The sequence below is a fragment of the Heterocephalus glaber genome, unplaced genomic scaffold (genome assembly GCF_053883595.1).
Source record: "Heterocephalus glaber isolate CG9 unplaced genomic scaffold, H.glaber_assembly_v1.0 deba00000331, whole genome shotgun sequence".
NCBI lineage: Eukaryota > Metazoa > Chordata > Mammalia > Rodentia > Bathyergidae > Heterocephalus > Heterocephalus glaber.
In genome coordinates, this window is record NW_028258142.1 from 9,948,799 (window position 1) to 9,973,254 (window position 24,456).

General features: G+C 35.1%; 1 long non-coding RNA gene across 2 annotated transcripts in view; it reads right to left on the reverse strand.

The window, feature by feature from the left end:
- LOC147830025 (uncharacterized) overlaps positions 1–8,845 on the reverse strand; it is a 191,706-nt gene extending 182,861 nt beyond the window's left edge. For both annotated transcript variants that reach the window (XR_015443107.1, XR_015443108.1), the window contains exon 1: positions 8,687–8,845. This is a non-coding gene — a long non-coding RNA (uncharacterized LOC147830025). The remainder of the gene's footprint in view (positions 1–8,686) is intronic.
- Between the last annotated feature and the right edge of the window lie 15,611 nt (positions 8,846–24,456).

A 24,456-nucleotide genomic window follows, 5' to 3' on the forward strand; every position in this document is an offset into this window, starting at 1 on the left:
AAGACTTAGTAGCTGAAGTTACATTATTAGCTTAGAGTTTCTGTGGGTGAAGAACTTGAGTATGAATTAACTGAGTGAATTCTGACTCAGGGTCACTCATAAGGTTGCAATCAAAATGTCATTTGGGGTAAAATTTATAGCAATGCTCAGATAAGGAAAAATCTGTTCCCAAACTCATGCTTGAAACTTTTTGTAAGACTTAGGTTCCAGCTGGCTCCTAATGAGAGATATTAATCCCTCATCATGTAATCGCTGCATATAACTATTAACAATGAGGCAAATTTGAGATTCTTTCTCCTAGGTTCAGGGGGTAAGACAGCAACCAGAGTCTTTTTTGCAACATAATAGCAACATTATGCCATGCAAACTGACCACATGAATTTACATAACAAATTTATTAGTTAGAAGTAATTGTCACAGTGATATCATGTGATGGACCCAGGAGATAGAGTTCTTGTGTACAGTGAGCGAAGAATTGCCAAGTATACATCCAATGGCAAAAGCAGCTAAATTTATCGAAGGCAATAGGAATGGGTGCTTGGGGTAAGTTGGCAACAACAGAAACAAAAAGGTGGCACTAAGAGAAAAGCAGTACCAGGATGACAGGGAAATGAAAAACACAGAGACAATGAGTCTCTTGGATTTTAAAAGTTGTGCACCCCACTCCAGGTGCCTCTTCTTAGGTCTCTGGATAAGCCTGACAGAAAAGATTGACAGAGTGCTGAGTCATCTCAGGAGCATAGTATGCATGCCTGTCCCAGAATGCACTGTGATTAAGACAAATACATGAGATGCAGTTCATATGTATAAACCTTTAAGGAGGTTTGAGTGGGGAAAAGATAATTGCAGATCAGGCTGTGAAATCCAACAAGCATGTGCTGTTGCCTGGAGCTTTAGAGATTTCCTAGTTTTTCATTATTTTTATTTTCTTCTTCTCTTAGGAAGGAGGATTGGCCCTGGGGTATTGCCCAAATTCAGGTGGATGGAGTAACAGTGGTCTCCTAGCTCCCATTGTGCTACCTATACTAACTATATCCAGCCCAACCTTCACAAGGTGAAATGATATAGGCCAAAACCTGCCATGGCCCTTGATTGGTCTTCTCATGAAGAAACACAGTGTAGGCTTCTTCTGTGGGAGGTAGTGAATTCAGTAGCAGCACTTTCTAGGCCAGCTAAAGTGAAGTTTGGCATTGTGAAGACAATGTAAATTTTAAGTGAAATAAATAGGACACACATGTGTAAATACTGAATAGTTTCTCTAGTGTGAAAAACTAAAAGTGTAAATAAGGATCAAAATGTATAATTGATATTGTGAAATAGGAAGAAAAGGTCTAGGGAAAAGAAAAAGTACAAGAAAAGGAAAAAATGGAAACAAAATCTTTGTAAATAGGGAAGGGAGGAGGGGGTGAAGGGAGGGGAGGGGAAGGGGGAAAAAATAAGAACCAAGATACATCATGTACAGGTACGAGATCCCAATGATGAATGTAACTGTATTGTATACCTAAAATGTACCAATAGACTTAATGAAAAAAATAAAATTAAATAAAAAATATATAGAGAACTTTCATCCCTGAAAACATGACCATTTTATTCCAAGGCCTATTGGCAAAACACCTGGAAAACCAGGGAAAGAAGTTGGTTGACATTCACTAATATATATTTTTCCACATTAAAAAAAGAGAGCCTTTCTTTTATCCTTCTTTTTTCCTTTCTACCTTTTTCCTTCCTTATTCTCTCCTCTCCTTCCTTCTTTCCCTTCCTTCCTTTCTTCCTTTCTTTCCTTCCCTCTTTTCTTTTGCCTTTGTAAATATCTTCTAGTAGTTTTATTGTAGGATGCAAATATTTTATACATTTCCCTTTCAAGATATATATGTTTATTCTAGAAGTCTTTTTCAATAGTTTTGCAATCTTTTTTTAAGTCCTCATCAAGTTTACTAAACATTTAGCTCATACATTGAAGTAAATTCAGACTTCAGGCCTTTTCTTTCTCCTTACGAAATAGATCAGAGTGTTATTCAAAGTTCTGTCCATGGTTACTTTCATCAATGTGTTACAAGAACAATCAGAATGAGACTGGAATTATGTGGTCATCCAATTTCAGTTGGTACCAATTTACTGTGCAGTTCATTTAGTTGCCCATTATCAGATTATAGATGAATCTCCTCAAAGGTTCATTTATGTTGAATGAAAGGAAAATAGTGAAACCAGATAAGCACATGCCATGAGCATCTGAGCTTCTGACTCTTCAACTTTACTTGTACCTTTCATCATGACTCTTCCCAGGTGATAATGGAGCACACATTTTTTGTACGTCACATAGCAGCCAGCTTATGGAAGGAACGTTGGGTAGCATGGCAAGCACGAGGGTGAAGCCCTCAGGTCTGGCTCCGGGGCATGCTCCTGTGAAGCTTGCAGTGGATTGACAGCCTTTGGTGACCACACATTTGGGATGTAATAAAGGGTTGGCATCAAGGCCAAGCTCTTCCTGGGCTGCTCCCTACAGTGCCTGGGTATAACAAAAGTAATAGCTTTGAGATATTTCTGACAAATGCTAGATGCTAGTGGTGAATGTGAGCCAAAAGCCTCCCAACATCATGTAAAGATCTCCTTCAAAGCTTCACTGCAATTTGGGCTTATCACTTATCTTCCTCTCTTCTCTTTCTTCTCTGCCTTCAGAGTTATTACACTGTTAATGTCATTGTCATCTGAAAGCTTTCTCTCTGGTTACTCCTGCTCCCTTGTCTCTCTGCACATTACAAGTGGTTCTTTTTTAAAAAAAGAAAATCTGCATTTTAAATTTTGCCTTGGCAGCTACAGCTCAAAGGACCTGACCTGACGTAAGTATCATTGCTTCTTGGTAAGTTATGGTCAGCTGTTCAGTCTCCACCAGTGCTTTGTAACAAGCTAAGTAAAAGTTCTCAAACAGAAGGAGGGCATAGCCTCACTTTAACACCCTAGGGGTCTGTAACTTATTATTCTATTAAGACAATTGGGACTTTCCAGATGTTCTATATTACATATCTGTCACCAGTCACTGTCAGTTTCTTTCTGTTGCCATGGAACAGGCCAATAATAGTCCTGTCTCTTGTGTAGAGTGAGGAAAGAATTGCCAAGTGTACGCTCAATAGTAAGTAGCCAAGAAACTACATTTATTGAAGACCACAGGAATTCCATACCAACAAAAGATAGGACACAGAGTGAAAAAAGATGCTTGGGTGACACAAAAGCACTGCACACAAGCCAAAACACATGACGGTAGCAACGGCAAGAGAAAAACAAAAAGCACAGATAAATCAGGCTTTCAGAATTTAAAGGTGTGTCTCCCCTTGCATCTCTAGGTATGATTCACAGGAATGATTGACAAGGGTATGAGTCATGTTAAGAGTTCTGAACATGCACAGTTGTGTCAGAATTCACTCTGATCTTAATTATACTTATGACATGTAGTACATATTTCCTAACCTGTAATGAGGTGGGAGTAAGGTAAAAGTGAGCAAAGATCAGGCTAGGAGAGTCATCATATATGTGGTCTCACTTAGAGCATCAGAGATCTTCTGGGTTTTTGTTACTTTATTTTCTATTTCTCTAAGGACAATGGAAGAAGGTACTGTTTAGAATTAAATAGGGTACTGTTTAAAATTAAATAGAAGGAAGAAAGTGACTCCTTCAGCTCCATACTAACTCCATATATGGTGACATCTCGGCCAACTGTTAGAGAAGCTTACACTTCTAGACATAGAGTCCTTTATTATGTTCCCTCCTGAGTCAGTTGGTAAATAGGGTACGATGTACAGCACTAATTTAGCTCTTGTCTTTGAGAGATATGCTGATGTGTTCAAAGCCAGTGGATACCTAGAAATGTCACCAGCAAGGTGAGTCTCTAATACTGAGGATGATTTATCTTATCACTCTTCACCTATGTTTTTTAAGGCATCTAAGGAAGTACTTGCTGCTTCTTAATCACTGAGTCCAAATAACTGAATGTTGTATTTTTAAAAATAATTGAGCTTCAGTGGTATTTTAAACTTACCAAGATATTTCTGAACATTATTATGACTGAGAGCCAAAGGGTTGAAACAGTTCTGATGCTGTTCAGTTTAGGTGCAGCCTTCTCCCTTTCAGAAGGAAAATGCTTCTGGTTTCTCTATTGTAAACAATAGAAGAAAAGCATTTGCTAGTTCAGGAGCTGGACACCAGGTGCCAGAGGCTGTGTTGATGTGCTAGAATACAGAAAACACTTCCACAAAACCAGCGACAACTGACAAAAAACCATCTGATTGAATTTGCAGTGATTTCCCCATCATTCTCTCTGATCCATCTGGTTTCTGCTGTGACCAAACAAGCAATTTAGAATCGAGATATGGTAGGAAATATAACCCTGGATATTTGAAGATTTTGGAAATGGGATTAATCACCTCTTTTTCTTAAGGGGCATGGTAGTGCTGTTGGTCATTCCTTGGATCATGGGAGCACCTCTAAGACTTTTGTTCTTTTCTCTCATAACAGCTTATATCTCAGGTCAGAAAACAAATGTAGGACTTTCAGTTACTATGTACCATTTGAGCAGGCTTTATATTATCTAAGATTCATCTGTTGGGATATAATTCTGGTTATCAACCTGGTGGTAATGACAGATAGTGGAGTAGGTAGTAAAGAAACATTGACATCAGTTAAGGGTGATCTAGCCAAGGAATAGTCATTGAGTAGATTTTATTTAAAAGAAATTTATTTTTCCAGACAACATATGCAGGGTCTGGCTCTCATCAAAAGAAATTATTATTTGCCTGTGTTCTTTGCACATATTAACACCTCCCCTCTCCCCATCTTCCTCCCCATTCCATGGAAGGACACATACAGAAGATGATCAGCTGCAAATCAAAAGTCAAGACTTCACTAAAATCTACTTCAGCTAGTGACTTGATCTTCGACTTCTCAGTCTACAGAAGGCTGAAAATAAATTCTTGTTGTTTAAGTCACAAGTTTATAGTGTTTTGATATGGCAGGCTGATGAGATTATTACCAAGAGTTTTTAAAGACTTCTAATAATAATAGCAATTTAAACTATTTTACTTATAATGAATCTAAAATCTCACAATTGTAACCATTTATTCATTTTTTAAAATTTTGTCTTAGTACATGTTTGCAATACATAATGATCACATTCATCATGGAGGATTTATACATCTTGATTCTTTTTTTCTGTCTCCTTCCTTTCCCCTCACTCCAACACTTCTTCCTCTCCTCACTTACAAAAACTCTATATTTTATTTCTTTAACTGTTTTTCCTTTCAACCCCTTTTCCCTTCCTTCTCTTCCCTCCCCCCATTTCTTGTTACCCTTCTCATTTGAAAAAATTCTTACTTTGGCTTCAAGGGAGAAAGGAATGGCAAGGTGGAGAGGTATAGCAGAGGAAAGCTATTCAACCCATAGAAACCAGAAAGCAGAGAAAAAAGAAAGAAGTGAGGAGCAAGGAACAAGAGCACACTCTTTCAGAATGTGTCACCAGTGACTCACATTTAACTAGGTCCCCCTCCTAATAGTACATTTAGCTGAGATCTCATAATGGCCTGATGAGTTTAAAACCCTCAAGAGTCAATCATCTTTCAAATGCCCCACCTTTGAAAACATAAGACATATGAAAATATTTTAGATTTAACTGCAGGATTCCACCTCTGACCCCCAAAATGACCATGTTTATATTATTTTGCAAAATACATTTAGTTCATCTCTAAGAGTCACCAAAATGCTAACAGTTTCAGCATTACAGAAGAATCCATGTCCAAAATGTTCTCTGAGACTCAAGGCAAACTCTTAGTTGAGAGCTCCTATAAAAATAAGAAACAAAGTGAAGTTCTTCCAACATGCAATGACACAAAATAATCATTCCAATTCCAAAGGAGAGGAAGAGTGAGATACAAAGTAATTGTACCAAAGAAAGACTGAAAAACAGCAGGAAAAAACATCACAAGCTGTAGCTCAAAACACCTGGAACAGGGGCCAGGGATTTAGCTCAGTGGTTTTGCCACCCGCTATGCAAGCACAAGGACCCGAGTTTGATCCCTGGTACCAAAAAACCCTCCAAAAACCTGGAACATATTTTTGTTAGATATAACTTCTATGGGACTTTGGCAATCTGTCCTAGTAACTTTCTGGCTTATAGTCCACATGGCCTCTCTTTTGGACTCGCTCTCCTCACTGTCTGTAGCTGATTTTGTGTTTCTGGTATCTCCCAATTCTCCACTGCACTTTTGGGTCCACTCTTTTAGCTTCATACCCTGCCCTCTCAGGGACATATTACCTATCCTTCCTGGGGTATCTTTCCTTTGAAATCTGGGTGGAAGCCTCCATCACCCAGTAACTCTTCCATTCTTTATGCCTCTAGAACCAACATGACATGGATGACACCAAGGTGTGTCCCACCTTGAGCAGTAGCCAGGTCCCTTTGTCCCATGCCTATAGTAGTCTCTCAGTGCCTAAATGGTTGAACTTAGGGATAATCTTCCCTAGACAGACCTGAATAACCAGAGGAACCTGGGGCTGTCTTTTCAAAGAAAGATCCTTCAAAGCAATTTACCCTTTTACACAATTGGGCATATGACGCATGGAGTCTGGGCAATTCCTGAGCTGTCCCAAAGCCCTGTTTTCTTTTGTCCTAATGTAATGTACTTGTCTTAGTTTTAATGGCACTAATCTTCTCAGCAAATGCACTCTGGTTGGCCTAAATTTTACTGGTGTTTCTTTTCTGGCTAACCTGCATATTTTTTTACATCTTTTAGCTCTGCTCTCTACTTATGATTCTCACTGTAGTTCTGGCTATAAGAACCCAGCAGTAACCCTGCCACTGCTTGAAATTTGCCCAGTCTTGAAATTTTTTCTGCCACATTAATTGCTATAAATTCAGGTTCACACAAAGTTTTAGGGCACAGAAATAATGTGACAAATTCTTTGCCAGAATGAAACACACCATGGCCTCTGGGTCAGATTCCAATGGAATACTTGTTATCAGCTAAAACCTCATGAGTCTGACCTTTACTGTTTTTATTCATATTAGCATTCTTGTCTTCTGAGCTCTGACCAGAATTGCCCATCAAGCTCTGCTTACAGTGTTTTAGGGCTTTTCTAGTCCATATTGGCAAAACTTCCCAAACTCCTTCTGGAACCCAGTTCCAAAGGCTTCTGATCCACATGGTCAGGGACAGTCACAACAATGACTCCACTTTGGCAATATTACTTTTCTGTAATAATCATTTTTTTGCTGAAGAGACAAATTCCAAGCACAAAACTTAAAGGAGTTGAGGTTTATTTTTAGTCACAGTTTCAGTACATGCATCACTGGCTCCAAAGCAGAAATAGCATGGTGAAAAGGCATGGTGAAGGAAAGCTGCCCAACCCATAAAAAACAGAAAGCAGAGAGAAAAGGGTGGAGCTAGGGATAAGAATACACTCTTCCAGGTCTCCCACCAGTGACCCACCTCTAACCAGGCCCCACCTCCTAACCATACATTCAACTAAGATCTCATTAATGGATTAAGCTGCTAATGAGCATACTACCATATAATCCAATCACTTTCCCAAAGCCCTACCTCTGAACACATGAGACTTTTGGGGGATATTTTCAATCTAAAGCATAACACAAAGTTAAAGGATGAAATCAATGTAGTGTAGTACACTCATTCTGAATTCTTTCACCTAGTTTCTCTTTCTCATTTATTGTAGGCAGAAGGTCATAGTGTGGGCTCAAAAACACACTACCTGTGGGTGCAAATCTCAGCTTTATTACTTTGTAACCATTCAACATTTTGTAGGTAGCAGCCTCACTAAACCTCAAGCATTTCTTCTTTTTCTTCTTCCTTTTCTCTTCTTTTCTCCTTTTCCTTCTTCTAATTCTAATTCTTCATGTCCTCCTACTTCTTAGTGACATGAGCATAATTGCTAACTTTTCAAGTTGTTGTTATAATTAAATATAATGATCAATATAGACTTTAGCCTAGTCATAGACTCTGACAAATATACATGTTATCTGATAATTTTAGGTTTCCTTTCAACTCACATTCTTTGTTTGTTTACATATTGCTAAAGCATTTAGAAAATGACATGAGAAAATTGAGTCTTATGGCAAATTTACAAACTTTTAGACTGGGAGACAGGATAACCAAGCCCAAAGTTTGATGATTGACTTATGGATTCAATTTCTTCAGCTGAAAAAATAACAATCAGATACAGCTATTTTAATAACTAGATTTTACTTTAAAAATTCTAAAAGAACCACTTAATACAAATAGTACTTTTTACTATTATGGCTATTAAAATAAAATATTACCCACAGGTGTGCTTTTGATTTATAAACATTCAATTTATCTCCAATATTTGTAGTTACTACATATAAAATATACATGGATACCCTGTCTGTTGAACTCAATTCATTCCGAATTCATGTTTGAACACCAAAAATTTCAAGAACTGAATGTATTTTTCCCATAAGAAATAATGGAAAACCAAATAATTGGTTTTGAGGCACAAAAATCCCACTTATAAATTCATTTTTTTCAGAACTTTACACAAAATTAACAGCCTTTAATTGTGGAAATACTCCCTAAACCATCTAAACACAATACATGCAGTACATTAAATGTGAAAACATAGTACAATAAATAAATTTTTAATAATTATTTTACAGGTACTTTACCTTGACTTGGAGGCTTCCTGCCATGCTGGAAGCTAGAGAGAAATTGTAGTAGGAGGAGAAATGTCATTTTTTGGAAGAAGAGTCTCCTTCTATAATGACTGTTGGCAGTGCACTTCCTGAAGTCTTTTCTCTTGATATTTTTAGAAAACTTTTCTCACTGAAAATTTTCCTGGGAGAGAGAGATGCTTAACTAAATAAAGCAGCACTTCATTGTGTCCACAGTGAGATGTGACACATGACTCATTCAGCCCAGATAGGTTTTTTCAAGTCAGATTTTCAATTCAACTGTTCGTTACAAACACCCAGATTTTTTCAAAACTTGTGTTTGAGTAGTGGAAACTTGGAGCTTGAAGCTGTTCAACAACTGAGATATCACTGTATGTTTAAAATATGAGAACCATAATGAAATATAAAATTAAGTAGATTATTATTAGGTTTAATAATTTCATTGCAATTTATGTAATTTGTGCACTTCTATTTGTGTGTTTATTCATGCTATGTTTTATTCCAATGAACAGTTGTTGGGATTTTACCATATTCCAGAATCTGTGTTACAGATCAGAGATGTTACTGTGAGCAAAAATAGATGCATTTTCTGCTTATCAGAAAATATTTACTTGTAGCTCATTGAACTAAGAAATGGCACCAACTGTCAAACATTCTTTTAACGTTCTTTATATTATCATAACACAAAGATAACATATGTGCCAACAGACTAGAATCCTGAAGAAATAAGACAACAAATCCTAGAAAATCCAGGGCTTCTGTCATCTTTCCTATCATTCCATTATCAATTTAAACATAAATTATTTTACAGGCAAAGGAAAAACAAGAAGAATAGCTATACTTCTTAGATAAATAGTCTAGTATTTTAAAAAATACATTTAAAAAAAACAGTATAGATTATTTTCAGTTTTTGTATTAACATAGTCATAAAATATGTCAGTAAAAAAGTATGAACTATATCAGATTTGATCATTACATATTATGTGTGCACTTATCAAATTACACCATACTCATAAATGTGTATAAATATGTACCAATGAAAATAATTTTTACAGCTGTTTCATACCTTTTTAATAGGGTAAAGAGATAAAACAATATAAACATAATATGTCCATCCATATTTCAAGTACTCAAAATCTATAGAAATTGACAAATTTTAGAATTATAAATCCAAAACAATAGGGGTTCTAGAGTTATTTACCCAACAAACAGCTTAAGAATAAAATATTACAAGGAAATTTGAAAATTTTATCCCATTTCTTCTTTTCTCAAAAGTAAAATCCACATTGGATTTGATATTTACTGTTACCTGGAATAAGTTTTTTAAAAAATACTTTTACTGTGTATGTACATGATCACACATATTTTATAGCTCTTAACAAGGTTTCATGATACTGAATCTTCTTACAAATTCTTTTATGAAAAAATTTTAATATTTAAATTTGTTATAACCCAAGGCATTGTATTTGTCCATTTTTACCAATGAATATAAACTCTACATATGAATTCAAAATAATTCATCAATTTTTGTTGATTACCACGTAAGATTTTAATTTTTTTTAGTAAACAGTGCTGTGATCAGCTTAATTTACATATCTATTATTTACTTATTAATATATTATACAGCAAAATTTATTTCTTAAGATCTTCAAATCTCTTGAGATATGGCTAACTATGCTTGCAGATGACAGGATTTACTCTCAAAGTTTGATTTGGTTTTGTTCATTATCATCACCAACAAATAATATTGGATTAAAGCTTTAATGTACATTTAGCTCATTATTAATGATATTAAGCACCTTCTTTCTCTATATATTTTTCAAATACACACACGCTACTAGGTATTTCTCTTCTGCTAATTATTAGCTCAAATCTTTAGCTTATTTTTCATCATACTGGAGTTTTACTTTTTCATTTTAGAAGGATTAATGGACATCTGATAACTTTTAAATTATTTATGTAATTTATATTTTTATTTTGTTTATGGTAGTTTATTTTAAAGCCAAAAGTTATTTTAAAGGTAGTCAAATATTTCTTTTCCTTTTTGGTTTATTTCACATTTCTTATAAATATTTTTAAATTTTATATAACACTATATACATACTTTTAACATTCTGGTGTTAATTACTGTACATGAAAGTTTTTTTTTTCAATATGAATAACCAGTTGCCCTAGCAAAATATATGAAATAGTTTATCGTTTATCTTTTCCTACTAGTTCTTATTACCATTTTAGCCATATTAATATCATATGTGTCTGGAATTTTAAAAGCTGTCTGCTAGTCCTCTCCACACTTATTCTAGATTTATTCTATACTTTCTTAATTGCTATCATTATTTAGTAAGTTAACATTTTGTTACAATTAAATATTTGAATTCCAATTACATATACCAATATGCTCTCTTGAAATATGAAATATTAAGGGGAAGGGGAAAGGAAAGAAGGGAAAGGAAAAATTATGAGAAAAGAAAAAAAATTGAAATGAAATCTAGGTAAATAGGGAAGGGTGGAGGGGGTGAAGGTCACATAGGTAATGGGGAAAAAAATAAGAACCAAGATACATCATGTATCTTGCACCCAATGATAAATGCAAACGTATTGTATACCTAAAATGTACCAATAAAAGAATTTAAGGAAAAAAAGAAAATAAAATATTAGTAATTCTTTTTTGATATATATCAAATTAAATATGTCTAAATGAGAACTTTTGATTTTCTCCCCTATGTCTACTACTTTTCTTGGAGGTGCCCTGCCCTCCCTAAATATCAGTTCTATTTTTCTAGTTGTTCAGACCAACCACCATATAATTATTCTTCATATTTTTACTTTTTGTGGTGCTAGTGCTGCTGGATGGCAGGTGTGGGAAGATTATAACCTCTTTTTGTCCTGCCCAAAGAAGTGACCAGGACAACCGGAGAACAATTAAACTCAACTTTTATTCAAAGTAAAGGAAGATTCCGCATAAAGTAAGAAAAGGAAAGGTGAAAAAAGTGAAGTAAAGGAGGGAAAGGAAAAAGTGAAGGAAAGGTAAGAAAGGAAGAAATACATCCTGCAAGCATCAAGGGCCACTGCAGAAACAGGAGGACAGCAGAACAGCAGGATTGCAGCAGTGGCAGCAAAGTCGATGGCCGCTACAATGCCGATGCCAGGGAAGGGATTAGGTAAAGTTTAGGGGAAAAGCTATAGGTCTGGAGAATCATTTGCAGTTGTCAAAGACCCCAAGACAATGGCCTATTAAGAAACTGAGAACTGGAAGAATTAAGAAGACTCTTCCTCTTTCATACATTACCACCACACTAATGGGGCTCCTGCATAATACCTGGGTTGTAGCTAAGGAGCTTCAAAACATTGATTCTCTCCGAGGAGAAGTAACTGGGAAAGCCTAATCAAGAGACAAAATCAAGGACACTACTGGAGTTTGAAGGCTCTGCTGCTCACCACTACAGTAAATATTAAACAGTCAAGTTGTTAGACATATTAATCTAAATTTACACTTATTCTAATTCACTAAAGGCTTATTTACCTAAGTTCATATTACTCATAATAAAATATCCAGTTTACAATAAAAAATTACAAATCAAGATAGAAAAGAAACAAAAACTTCAATCTTAAGGGAAAAAACAATCACAGGACTAAACTCAGCATGGTTATGAGTTAGAAGTTTTCAGAGATTGATATATGGTGTATATGGAAAAAGCTCTAATAGAAGAAGCAGTCAACAAAAAAGAATGGATCAGTAACACATACAGAAAGATGGAAGCTATGAAAGAATCAATAAAAATACTAGAAAGTTCAGTGCTATAAGAATAATGAATCATGCAACAGGGCAAAAGGACTCAGAAATGTCATGAAGAATGAGAGGGGGAAATGGGAATATGCTAGAATTATTTTACTATTTATAAAGCACCATAATGGAAGTTAAATTTAGATTAGTTTTTGAAGGAACGTTATATTATAATCTCCAAGGCAATCTAAGATTTTTAAAAAGAAATATAATTGATCTATAAGATAGGACGTAAAACAGAATTATATAAAAGTCCAATTAAAACCAAATAAGGCAGAAAATGGAGGTTGCATAGCATGATTCAAATATTTACCAGCACAACAGATACTGAAACATGTATGCCAATAATCTCTTTAAATGGGTCTACAATGCCAATCAAACAAGTACAAAATGGGCTCCAATGATACAGTGTAGGGTAGCTACTGCTCCTACCCGATGGACCCTACAAGGTATGCCAAGCTTGTTCTGGATGCAGGAGACCTTTGAGTTTTCATGATGCTGAGAGACACAAAACGCCACCACCAACAAACCAACCAAACAAAATACAAACTAGCTCTTGGAGAGTAGAGAAGTGAGAGGGACAAAACAATCAAATTTGGCTGTGTCTTCATGCACTCAAAGATTTATTCAGCCTCCAGTAATTACCAGGAACAAAATGTTCCTGCTTTTATGAAGGGTACATATATATATATATCTATGCACATGCACTATGTATAGCTTGTTTGCATAAATACACACATAAATGTATATGTAATACACACACACACACACACACACACACACACAGTGGGAATGAGTGCATAACATAGTGAAAATGGCCATACTTCCAAAACTGCTGTACAGATTCAATGCAATCCCGATTGAAATCCCAACAGTATATTTTACAGAACTAGAGAAAACAATCCAAAAATTCACTTGGAACCAGAAGAGACCTAGAACAGCGAAAGCAGTTCTACACAACAGAGGCATGACAGGGGGTATCACAATCCCCAGCTTCAAACTATACTACAAAGCCACTGTGATTAAGAAAAAACAACAACAACAACAACAACAACAACAAAAAACCCCAGCATGGTACTGGCAAAGAAACAGACCTGAGGACCAGTGGAACAGATTAGAAGATACAGAAACAACTCCACACATACTCAGCTATCTCATTTTGAAAAAGGATCCAACCATACTCACTGGAGGAAAGATAGCCTATTTAATAAATGGTATTGGAAAAACTGGATTTTAACGTGCCAAAGATTAAAACTAGACCCATATCTATCACCATGCACTAAACTAAGATCAAAGTGCATTAAAGATCTAAATATTTAAACAGAAACACTAAATTTACTGGAAGATAAGTTAAGTAGAACTCTTGAAGACATTGGAATAGGAAAAAACTTTATGAAGAAGACCTCAGTTGCCCATAAACTACCACAAAGAATCAACAACTGGGATCTCATCTTATTAAAAAGCTTCTGCACTACAAGAGAAGCCCCCAACAGAGCTAAGAGACAACCTACAATGTGGGGGAAAAAATTTACCAGCTGTTACTTAGGCAAAGATCTACTATATGGAATATATAAAGAACTCAAAAAAAAAAAATCAGACCCCCCAAATATAAAGACCTGATTCAAAAATGGGCATCTGAAATGAACAGACATTTCACAGACAAACTAGTAAAAACAGCAAATAAATACATGAAAAAATGTCCAACATCACTGATCATTCAAGAGATGTGAATGAAAACAACACTGAGATTCCACCTCACCCCAGAGAGAATGGCTGCTATGAAGAAATCAACCAATAGCAAAAGTTGGCGGGGCTGAGGGGAGAAAGGAACTCTTCTCCATTGTTAGTGGGAGTGCAGATTGATGCAATCAATATGGAAAACAATTTGGAGATAACTCAAAAAACTAGAATTAGAGGTCCCATTTGACCCAGCTATCCCTCTGCTAGAAATCTTTCCAAAAGAATTAAAAGAATCATACCAGAGCGATATATGTGCACCCATGTTTATAGCGGCACAGTTTGTAATAGCTAAAACTTGGAAACAGCCCAGATCCCCATCAACTGGAGCCTGGATAAAGAAAATGTGGTTTTTTCAATAAAATGAAGTACTACTCAGACATAAAGAATGAGAAATTAGAGACATTTATAGCTAAATGGATGCACATTGAGGCCATACTCTTAAGTGAAACAAATAGGACACACATGTGTAAATACTGAATAGTTTCTCTGGTGTGAAAAACTAAAAAAAAGTATAAAATATAAAATAAAAATATAAATATAAAAGTATAAATAAGGTTCAAATGGTATAATTGATAATGTGAAATAGGTAGTAAAGGTCTAAAGGAGTACGGGAAGTGAGAAGGGTAGGGGAAAGGAAAGAAGGGAAAAGAAAAAAATATGAGAAAAGGAAAAAATGGAAAAAGTCTTTGTAAATAGGGAAGGGTGGAGGGGGTGAAGGGAGGGCAGGGAAATGGGGAAAAATTAAGAACTAAGATACACCATGTAAAGGTTCAAGATCCCAACAAGGAATGTAACTGTATTTTATACCTTAAGTGTACCAATAAACAATGAAAGAAAAAAAAGCAGGTAGGTTAAAAGAAGGGCCAGGTTTAAGATGGGAGTTGCTGATATGTCATATGTGGTGATAAATGAAATTATCATGCATACGGGGATATTAAAGCAGAGAAGTGAAGAAAAGCAAAGAAATAAGACATGAAGATACTCAGGGAAAGCTGCTTCAAAGAAGAGTGATGGTCAGTATAAAATACTAAATACCAAGAAGCTGGGCACTTGAGGAAAGTAAGGGAGACCTTGTGATTGGAACAATGGAGTAGCAGATGAGTACAGGTCACAGTGAGATGAGACACCATTCAGGTTTTGACCAGAGAATCACTCTGTCTTCTTTGTGGAACACTGGTATTTCAGTGAAGTGAAGATACTAGCAGACAAGTTACAAGAATAATGAAATAGTTTAGCTCATGAGTGACAGTGGCTGAATCATACTGATGACTGAGGATGGCATGGTAAGATCATTAATAATTATACTAAAGATTTGAAATCTCTAAAAGATTTTGTCTGAGTAATACTTGATAATGTTTTCATAAAAACTCATATTACAAGAAATCAAGAGTGAATTTAAATTAAAGACTTCTAGTTAGAGTGCAATTATTTAAATTAGAATATTTTCTATGTCTTTCTGTTTTAAGCAAACTTTCAAAGAAGGATGAAAATTAGTTCATGTCCCTGACAGAGAAAAAGTTGATGGATATGTTGAAAAGGAAAACAGGATTTAAAGTAAAAAATGATGGAACAGAAATCTTGCCAGATAATTTAAAGAACTGATGATGATTTAGGAACTATAGAGTTTTACATCATAGAAAATAATCTACTATGTATACCAAGCTACAAAATCAACAAATAGGCATTAAATATATTTTAAATCAAATATCAATGCAAAGATTATATTTATAAATAGAAATGTATGATTTAGATTTATAATTTGTTTATAATGTAAGAATTTTAAGTGTATCATAATTACTTGCCAAAATGAAAAATCATGCCTTTTAACACATCACAATCATGAAGTTCTATTCATTATATATTATTTATAATTGCGGTCTTAGTTATTTTAAAGACGGGGCTTTGCTAATTAGCTCTTTTTGAATACTCTAATGCTCTCTGATTCCTGCTTCCTTTTCATCCCAGGCTGGTATAGTGTTGCTTTTATTTGTATTGACCTTTGACACTTCAATTTTCTGTTTGCTTTTTAAATCCTAGCTAATTAGAGGATTCTGAATTCTTCATGATAAAGAAGTTCTTGCACAGAGCGTGTAATTAGAATATCTAATGACAAGATCTGGGATTTTAACACCCTAGGGTTGAAAGATCATACCTCTGTGCCGCATTTTCCCCCAGGATATTTTGCATTTGAGCAATTAACCTCGTGTTCAGGACACAGGTCCACTATTCATCTCCTAACATCCCTTAGTTGGGATTATTTCAAAGTCTGCTCTTTTATTAGATGTGGTGGACGCTTAGGTCAGAGTAAAAAGGCCTAGAGAAAAAGTCTTGTCATGTTGTAGATAATATCATAGTGCCTTTTATTAGAAATGTATCATTGAAAGCTTCCAAATTGCCTTTTGCCCTACATAAAATTGCTACACTTATATTTCATTATAATATTACAGTTTTTTCTTCAGCAAATTACAAGACTTTGTACATATACTCAATTGTGCATATACTCACACATGGGCATGCACACACACACTTCTTTTGGAAGTCAGAAATTGTTGGAGTGAAAATTAAGATCGGAATATGCAAAGAGCCAGGAAAAGAAATGATATCAGGAAAACTGTCACAATCATTTCACTACTGCCAAATATTCATTCTATAGCTACTTAACAAATTTCCATTCTGTTCCAGGCACTGTAATTTGTATGTGGATGCAAATATGCCAAGCAATGAATACCACTTGTTTCAAGAAATATAGAGGACATAAGTCAGACACAGTGGCATTCATCTGTCATCCCAGCTACTTGGAAGGCCGAGGCAGGAGTATTGCTTGAGCCCAGGAGTTTGTGGATTAGCCTAGGCAATGTAGAAAGACTCTATCTTTAAAAAATGGAAGAAAAACCAACACAAATGTCAAAGGAGAAGAAGACATGAAGTATTACTTCCACTACCTGTGGAATTTCAGAACTGGTAGCATATAAACACTTTGTGGGAACAGAGAAAGAAAATCTACATCTTCTTGAGGACCCAGGAAAGACTTTTGAAAACAGGAAATGTGTGCACCAAGATTTGACAGGTAAATAGAAGGACACAAGACAGGCAAGTGTATGGGAGTTGCAGTGTAGCCTGGTGATAGGGGAAGCAAAAAGCATTTCACAGATACGGAAAAGCAGCCAGGAAGGAGTATGCTCAGAATCCAGCTTCACCCTGAATGTCAAACTGAAATGTAAGATCCCAAAGAGATAAATCTCCACATCTAGGAAGGGAGTGAAGAAAAACATGACTCCTCTGTTTATATGGTGATAAACTTGCAAGTTTTGACACAGATGCTAAAAAAGGGGATACATCAAATTTTACCCTGTATTTAGCTTTTTGAGAAACACCCATCCTGTTTTCCAAAATGGCTGTACTGATGGACATTCCCACCAACACTGGATAGGAGTTCCCTCTCATCCACATCCTCACCAACACTTTCCTTTCATCATTCGTAGAATAACCAGTCTACCAGTAGTGAAGGGATGTCTCACTGAGAGTTTAATTTGTTTTCTCTGATGATTAGCATTGTCAAGCATTGTTTTCATATACTTAAGTGATCATCAATACACAATAAAATACTATTCAGCAATAAAAAGAAGAAAACCCTGCCACTTGCAACAATAGGAATGAACCTGGAAGACAGCATATTAAAGGAAATAATCCAGGCATGGAGAAATAGCTCATAATATCACCTATATATATTTGGAATGTAAGAAAACTGAACTTATAGACTTAAATAGTAAAGTTGTGTTACCAGCATCTGGACACCAGGGATAAATATTCAGGAAATGGGTACATTGGTCAACAGGGACTAAGTTACAGTCAGACAGGAGGAATAGGTTTTGGTGTTCTATTACAAAATAGGGTGTGTATAGTTAATAGCAATATTAACATTAATATTACATAATAATATTAATATTACAAAATATCCAGAAGAGAGGATTTTCAATGTTCTCATCACAAAGAAATGATAAATGTTTGAGGTGATTCTTAATCTAAGTATTCTTATTTAACTATTAAATAGCCTATGTACGTATGAAAAATTGTGTAACACACTATAAACATGTGCACTTTGTCAATAAAATAAAATCTTAAATTTTTACTCTGTAGATGATGGAGAGCTATCAGAAATATGTGTAATCTGATGGTGTGAATAAAGTTATTCTGTCATTACCTAGAAATCTAATCTGGAAGGCATAGCATTACAGGCAGTGATATCAGTAAAAAGACTTTTGACTGAATACATAAAAGAGGGGATGAGATGCTTAAACTGAATGATAGAAGAGAAGTGAAAGTGACAGTGTATCAGAGATCCTTAAAGTGCAGATGATAAGAGTACTTGGTGATTGAATAAATGTAACTGATTTAGTTCTCACATTCTGATTTGGGCAGGGGCATGGATGAGAGAGATCTACAATGCAAAGGCTTCCAAGGATGCTCTGTCACCCAAGGCAATGCGACTTTGGGCATGTGACAAGACTTCGTGAAACTCATCTCTAACAGGAGATAATAGCAGCACCTACTTCACACAGATGTTAAGAATACAATATTTGATGAAATAAGACAATGCGAATTATTTAAGCTTCATGGCAGAAAGGAAACACTAAATGATTATTTTTTAGTATTATCATTAACTAATAGTATTAGATACATTGAATTTGTCATGATTTTGAGACAATCACAATGCAATGTATATAGTTGCATAAAGAATATCATCTTCAGCCAAGATTAGTCTAGAAAATTCCTCAGTGAAAATAGATCATGTATTTTGGGGAATGTCAAAATTTAAGGAGGCAGGCAGAGAAAGTGGAGCTCAAAAGATTCCGGGTCTTCTTTTAGAGAATTCAGACACAAACTGAATGCACACATGAGGTGCTGTGGTGAGGATGCAGTTTGCCCCCCAAAAGTTTATTCTGAAGGCTTGGTATGCTGTGTGGAAATATTGGGAATTGGTGGGCCTTTAGGAAGTGGAAACTATTGCAGAGTGCTCAGGCCCTCAAGGGTATTGTCCTCAGAAAGACTAACATCAGCCTTGTGGCGTAATTCCATCTTCATGAAAGTGAGTGTTCATAAAAGCACAGGACTGGCTACTGAGACTCTCTTGGTTTATGCCTTAACTGTGATCCTTCTCACATTTCTCACATTAGCACCATTGTGATGCCTTCCACCAGGAGGCCCTCAACATAGTGGAACTGACAGGATCACCTGATCTTGTGCTTTCAGCTTCCAAAACCATAAGCTAAATAAGCCTTTTTTTCTTTAAAAGTTATTCCATCTCGGATATTTGGTTATAGCAATATAAGACTGACTAATACAACAGATCACTTAAGATAAATGCAGTGCATTGTGATAGAAGGGCAGTAATTCAGCCTCTGATTACCTTCTATGTTAAGATATCATTCCAAATTTTAGTGACTAAAAGCAAATATGTGCTTAAATTCAGCATGCTTCACATTGTGGTCTTAGCTCAGCTGAGTATGTGGCTGGTCTCTTCTCAAATCATTCTTTCAGCTTCAGTCTCTGAAAGCTGAGAAACAATGAAATATATTTGTAGTGATAGTTGTATTCTTTACTTAGAGTATCAAAATAGGTTGATTATTTTATTTTCTATTTTTAATTTTTATTAGTACATGCTTGCAGTGAATAATGATTACATTTATTGTAGAGAGTTGGTACATTTATTTTGCACTTCATTTATATTATGAGTTTTTCATATTAGGAAAACCATGTGATATTTAAGCTGATTTACTTCACTTAATATTACAGTCTAAAGGAGCATGCATTTTCCCATAAATGACTCAGGTTTATCCATTTTATAGCAGAGTAGTACTTCATTGTGTATAAATATCACGTTCTTTAGCCATTCATTTACTGACGGACATATAGGCTATATCCAACATTTAGCTATTATAAATTGTGCTACTTGTACACATGGGTATGCATACATCACAGTGGTATGATGTTTTTTGTTCTTTGGGGAAGATAACTAGAAGAGGAACAGCTGGGTCAAATGGAATTTTTACTTTTAGCCTTTTGAGGAATCTCCATACTGATTTCCATAGTAATTTTATCACTTTACATACCCACTAATGATGATGATTAAAATTAACTGGATTAATGATTCTAGTGGATGTCAAATTCTGCAGAATAAAAATATACATTACTCAACCTTTGAAATTATTTACTTTGATGCAATAATACAATCCATCACAGACATAAGTATCTTTCACATTACCCAGGTGGGTTAATGATGTTAGACCCAATATCTAGTTCATGATAGAGGTGATTTAACATAAGCCTAAATATAAATCAGTACCAAAGGCCTAAATATAAATCAGTACCAAAGATATTCCCACTAGATATTACTTACCATACATCTTTTCGAGTGGCTATCTCATAACAAATGGTTTTTACATAAGGTGATTATAAGAGATAGTTATCATTTTATTAAAATTAGCTATGATGTAGTGTATCCACAAGAGCCAATGCAACATACAACTCACAGATGCACAGAAGCAAGTGTTTGAAACTTCAGAGATTTATTAGTTAACATGGTCATTTCAGTTCCCAATGAATCACTGTTCATGCATGTGTTATTGCCAGCACAAATCCAAAGTGTGCCACTGCTGAAGTCATTCTTCAGTATTAGTTATGAATAAACTCTGGACAAAACAGCAAAATACAGTTCCTTATTTCTCAAGTACTTGCTCCCTTGGCACTGCTGCTGTTACTAGATTCCAAGCCAAGTCTCTCATGCCTAGCAGGAATTGTGGCTATTATTGCTCCTTAAATGGCACCAGAGACAAGCTGAATCTTCCCGCAGTGGCATAATACAAAGGTCTGATCGCCTCTTCTATCAACAAAATTCATTTTTCACCTCAGGACTCTGCTGGTTCATTATATTAATTAATTTATCCAAAGCCTTCATGGTTTATTTAGGCTTAATTCGTTATCACTGCCTGTTATCATGTTCCTGCTCACAGAGGATTTATTGGCTGAACCCAGAGAATGAACAGTGTAAGTCTTGCACAGCTAGAGAAAAGAAAATTGGAAGTAAATATTTTGAGGAGCAGGCAAGAATTTTGTTTAGCTAAACTCAGACGAATTTCTGGCTGCCTAGTCTGTGTAGGTTTATGAGGAACCTAAGCGTGAGATGTCTTCCTGTGAGAGCCACATCTGATTCAGATGGAGTGCTCAGACTGACAGCACTTTACCATTTGGCTCATATCTCATAAGGTTTCTTCCACACCTAATGGGAAGCACTGACAAGTTGTAGACTTTTTTAACATTGGGAATGGGCCAGGTAAAGGTAATTGAAATGTAAATTCTATGTAAAAATGGTCATAAAAAGGTTTATTTTAAATTTTGTAACAATCCAATGTAGTTATAAATTTTCAAGTGAAATCAGAAGCATCCTATTACCTGCTGCTCCTGGATTGTGGACCAAGCGTAGCTGATTGCTTTATTGTCTCCCTCCTGAGAATTCGCCAGATGTTAGAGACAATGAAACAGAGCAGCAAATGATTGGATTGTTGCCACTGAATTAATAGGAAGCAGTGAGGGATGAACTATCAAGAAATGATTTCAAAATTTCTCAAGGCCATAAAGTTGAGATTTCCATTACTTCTTGGTTTTTGTTTAATTCACTCTGTAAACCTATCAGGTTCTTAATTTTTATTTTTTATTTTTTTCTCCTTAAATTCTTTTATGGGTGCATTTTATGTATACAATACATTTACAATTACATTTACAGGTACTTGTACCGGTACATGATGTATCTTTGTTCTTATTTTTTCCCTGTTACCTGTCCTCCCTTCACCCTATCCACCCTTCCCTATTTACAAAGACTGTTTCCATTTCATTTTTTCCTTTGTCATAATTTTTCCTTTCTCTTCTTACCTTTCCCCTTCTCCTTCTGTTTCCCCTACACTTTTGGACCTTTTTTTTTTCCTAATTCAAATTATCAATTATTTGTCTTAATAATTTTAATCCTTATTTATACTTTAACCTTCCCATAACAGAGAAACTATTCAATATTTACACTTTCACCTTCCCATACGAGAGAAACTATTCAGTATTTACACGTGTGTCCTATTTATTTCACTTAAGAGAATGGCCTCCATATGCATCCATTTAGCTATAATTGTCTCTAGTTTCTCATTCTTTATGGTAAGTAGTACTTCATTTTATTTAAAAAAAACAAAACAAAACATCTTTATCCAGTTTCCAGTTGATGGGCAATTGGGCTGTTTCCAAGCTTTCGGTATTATAAACTGTGCCACTATAAGCATGGGTGTGCATATATCACTGTGATATGATTCTTTTAATCCTCTTGGGAAGATACTCAGCAGGGGAATAGCTGGGTCAAATAGGACCTCTAGTCCTAGTTCTTTGAGGTATCTCCATACTGATTTCCACAGAGGTTGCATCAGTCTACACTCCCACCAACAATGGGGAAGGGTTCCTTTCTTCCCACAATCCCGCTAACATTTGTTATTGATTGATTTCTTCATAGCAGCCATTCTTTCTGGGGTGAGGTGGAATCTCATTGTTGTTTTCATCTGCATCTCTCGAATGACCAATGATGTTGAACATTTTTTTCATATGTTTATTTGCTGCTTTTACTTGTCTGTCGGTGAAATGTCTGTTCATTTCAGACGCCCATTTTTGAATTGGGTCTTTAAATTTTGGGGGTCTGATTTTTTTCGGTTCCTTATATATTCTAGATAGTAGTGCTTTGTCTAAGGTATAGCTGCTAAAATTTGTTTTTCCCACATTGTAGGTTGTCTGTTAGCTCTGTTGGTGGTTTCTCTTGCAGTGCAGAAGCTTTTTAATAAGATGAGATCCAACTTGTTGATTCTTTGTGCTAGTTCCCATGCTACTGAGGTTTTGTTCATAAAGTCTTTTCCTATGCCATTGTCTTCAAGAGTTCTACCTAACTTATCTTCCAGCAAGTTTAGTGTTTCTGTCTTAATATTTAGATCTTTAATCCTCTTTGATCTTAGTTTAGTGCATGGTGATAGATATGGGTCTGGTTTTAATCTTTACCAGGTTGAAATCCAGTTTTTCCAAAACCATTTATTAAAGAGGCTATCTTTCCTCCAGTGAGGGTGGTTGGCTTTGTTAGATTGATTCCTAGATATTTCATTTTTTGGATGCTATTGTAAAACGAATTGTTTCCCTAATTTCTCTCTCAGTTAGTCTGTTATTTGTGTACAAGAAGGCTGTTGTTTTTTGAGTGTTAACCTTGTATAGGTTCTTAATTTTTAAAATATCTAAAATATTAAAAAAATGTTGCCTGTTACTACAGTCTCATTAAATATCATATGGATGAGAGCTCGATGGGGAATTTAAATTTTTCCTACCCTTGGTACATATATCAAAGTCAGTGAACATTTTCTGTAAAGAGCTAGACAATAAAATTTTAGTTCTGCGGGCTATATAGTTTCTGTCACAACTCTTCAACTCTCTCATTGCAATGTGACATAGACTACACATTAATGAAAATGTTTGTGCCCCAATAAAATTTTACTTACAAAAATAGGTGATAGCCTGGACGTAGACAGAGGACTATGGTTACAGATGCTCTTACATATAATGTTTTTATGTACTTTTCCCCTCACTGTATTTTATGCTGCTTCGCTCATGGGTGATAGAGATGTCTATGATAACTTCGGTGACTTAAGGAAGGATTTTTAAAACATAACTTCTTTATTTAAAGGTAAATATTAATAGACTTCTGAAAAGTCCTATAAGGAAATAGTTTGATAATCATTTTTTCTTTATCCTTACAATGTGAACAAGTATCAACATATTCTTTCTTAGGTATTGATTTAAAATATCTTATCATGTTTTAGGAGAAGAGCATCTGAAATGTACAAACTTTTATTTAAGAACCACTTAAAATATTTTATACTTCTGGATTCCTAGAAATTAATGCCCCATTTAAATATTTTGCTGTAATCTTTTATATAAAAAATTAAATGACAGCAATAGAAAAATATTTTAAAAATATAAATATACTTAAAATACACATATTTAGAAGGAAAACTCCTTCTAGATTTAATAATAAAATATTTAATAGCAATAATTAAATCTAAATAATGAAATTTGGATTAGCAACTTATATAAAATCCTTTTAAAGAAATTATATCATTAATTTTATACTTTTATTCTAACTCTAGGATTTTTGCATAATGTTGGTATGATAACA